The sequence below is a fragment of the Galeopterus variegatus genome, unplaced genomic scaffold, assembly GCF_000696425.1.
Source record: "Galeopterus variegatus unplaced genomic scaffold, G_variegatus-3.0.2 Scaffold180, whole genome shotgun sequence".
NCBI classification, from domain to species: domain Eukaryota; kingdom Metazoa; phylum Chordata; class Mammalia; order Dermoptera; family Cynocephalidae; genus Galeopterus; species Galeopterus variegatus.
Genome location: NW_007726291.1, coordinates 905651 through 908860, shown reverse-complemented (window position 1 = coordinate 908860; position 3210 = coordinate 905651).

Sequence of the window (3210 nt, the reverse complement as noted above, 5' to 3'; positions counted from 1 at the left end):
ACACTGTTGCTCTCCTTAATTTCCTGGCCTCCAGGGGATATTGAGTGTCCCCCTGCAAGGCCCAAATTTCTTCTCCTTCAGTCACCTATTTGGGAGTCCACCTCACCCTCAACACCAGAGAAATAATGGTGAATCATAAGAGTTTAATTTCTGAACTCCCTACTCCTACCATAAAGGATGAAATCCTTTCTTCCTTGGGGCTTGCAGGTTATCTTTGCCTATGGATTTCTTTGGTGTGCTAGTGAAACCACTTTATGAGGCAGCCAAAGGGGATCCTGCCATTCCCTTAGATCCCACAAAGCCCATTCATTCTCCTTTCCAGTCATTAAAAGCTGCTCTCCTTGAAGCCCTACCTCTATCCCTCCCAAACCTATCTCATCCTATACATCACTGAAACCCAAGGATTGGCAGTCAGAGTTTGGGGACAAGAGGCAGGAGATATCTTCTCCACTGTTTCATACCTTTCCAAACAATTGGACACCACAGCTCAAGGATGGGCTCCCTGTTTACAGGCCTTGGTGGCAGCCGCCCTTTTAACACAAGAAAGCTCTAAACTAACTTTTGGACAACAAAAAGTCAGTTGTTTCCCCCATCATCTTCAAGACCTTCTCAGCCATAANCCTTGGTAAAACTAGCACCTGAGACTTTACCCAAAGAATCTGTTAACACCAAGCCAGAGGGCCCCCCTCTACTCAACCCCCAACCCAACATCTCCTCACACTTCATCCATGTTAGGACCCACAAAATTGAAAATCTGCAGGACCTCCACTCTTCCCCCAATCCCAGAAGCAGGATGATCTTTCCCCCAGTGATTATCCTCTCAGTCTTGCAGGCCTGCTTCACGTCCTTCACACAGGAGCTGCTCCCAGACTGGTCCCGACCCGCCACCTCCAGTGTTGAAGACATCCTTGAGTGGGTAACTGAATTAGCCCGGCAGGGCGCCCTCTGTGATTACAGCCCTGACGAGGTTACCCTCTACTCCTTTTCCCTACTGTGCACCCTCTCAACCTCTCAGCCCCTGAACGCTTGCCTTTTCTCTTCCTCTTGCTTCTTTTCCTAACAGAGACATATGCCACACCCTGTTCATGATGTATAACTGAGGTCTTGGTGGGTGGAAGGACACTTTCCAACCTCCCAGGTCTGCCACCCAGAATCTTTGGGGGAACCCTACAGGACACATTCACGTCTCTGACATACGTTCCCACAACATGCTATGACCAGAAAACTGCCACATCATGTTCTTACGGGGGTAAAAACTACTGGATAGCTCTTTCCAAAGGGGATTCTGTTGGGGCCCAGTTCCCTGCCCTCAACAATTGTTTCTGCTTCACCCAAACCACTCACCTAGGCTATAGTGATGGGGGAGGACTCCAGGACAAAATACATCAGACCCCTAACCGTGATGGTGTACAGGGTACTAACATTAATTAATAAAGTACATGTATTTCACAGGGCCTTAACCTTTAGCATAGTAGGGCTACAGCGTTTAGATTAGAAGGAACACAGCCCTTAGGTCAGACTGTAGCTTAGGAGGATCTTTATCTTAGTAGGACAACAGTCTTTAGCTGTTAGAAGGGCCAAAGCCCTTTAGTTTAGGCTGTAGCATAGTAGGGCCACAGTCCTGTAAGGCTAAAGCCTTGTAGTTTGAGGAATAACCTAACCTTTTAAATAACCTAACCTAAAAAGTCTCTGTTGGGGATATGAGAATTGGAACAGCATAAGTGCTTGCTCTAAGGGCCCCTTGGTGCAGCAAAACCTAATTATGGGAAATATGTGTACTGAAAGCTTCAAGGCTACTCTGCCAGTTAGTGGTGGTTCCACATTTCACCTTCAACAGCTTCTCTAAGTTTCCTAGGGAACTAAGTGTTGCCATACGATTATCTCATTGGTTCTTTTGTATGTCACATATCTTAGTTTTATGACTCCTTTGATGGTAAATTGCTTAAACTATTTTTAAGTTGCACCTGCTTTAGTGAAAATTGTTTCATAGCCAGTTTGTTTATGTTTTCACTATGACTGATTAACCACCTGTGTTCTCTTCTGTAACTTTTAGCCTGGACAATAAAAAACCGAGAAAAGCCCTGATTCAGGGCCATTCCCCAGGAATTCCTTCTCTCTTGATGAAGTTGTCTCCTAGGATTTAACCCCTTCTGGGCCTCTCACTGCTCTGGAGAAATGGGCTTTGAGTAATCCTTTGCATCTCTGTCTCTGTCACCCCAAGGGAGAGGTGACATGATGGGACTTATCCTTCTTCTTGGTCCCTGCCTCTTTCATCGTCTCTCTAATTTTTTACAGGAATGCATGCAGGCTTTCACCAACCAAAAGGTCATCAAATTGTTCCTGGGAGGAGGAGATCAGCCCCTGAGAACCGTCGACCCCTCCCCAGAGGAATACAGCCTCCCCACTCAAAACCAGTACCCCAAAACCTAATTGTTTTATTTTTTTCATACCTTTGCCCATCTCCAGCAGGAAGTAGCTTCAGAAGAATGAGACCTTTGCCCCTTTTCCCTTCTTCCTATACTTAAAAGGCAAGAATGATGGATCTTGGACCTGACTGGCGCCATTTTACGCACACTCAGCACAAAATGGCCACCAGCCTTTCCCTTATGAGAAACCTCGTGGTTTCTGAGAAATAGAAACTCCACCACACCAGCACCAAGCCCCTCCCTGATTACGTCAGCCTTCCTTACAACCTATATAAGCCCTCCCACCCCTGCGCCGGTTGCTGCCCTCCGTTTTGAGTGCAGCCCAACAGATTCTTTTCCTTTAATAAAACTTGATCAGTACCTGGCATTTCGGCTCACTTTCTTTCAATCAGCTCTTTAATAAAGTACTTAGAAACACATGCATTCATCGCAAAGTGTCCTGGTCTAATTAATCACCCCACTCTTGTGGAGTATTTTACCACAAATTGAGGTAGGTTTTTCCCAAAGCAACCCCTCCTCTAAGTCACCCTATACTAGCCTGGAGGCCCAACCTCAGAAGCTACTGGACTAGTTGGCCAGGGACCCAAGTCATGAGGGAAGCCGACGCCCAAGGGTGGGGTAGATGGCCAAGAGTGGATGCTTATTCCTCATCGACAGCCTCATTCTCTTCTAGAGTGCTGTGACCTCCCAGCAGTGCCGGCTGGAGTTGTTCTCGGTTTCTCCACATTCTTTTTTTTTTTTTTTGTCTTTTTCCGTGTCCGGCAACGGATCGCAACCCTCAGTG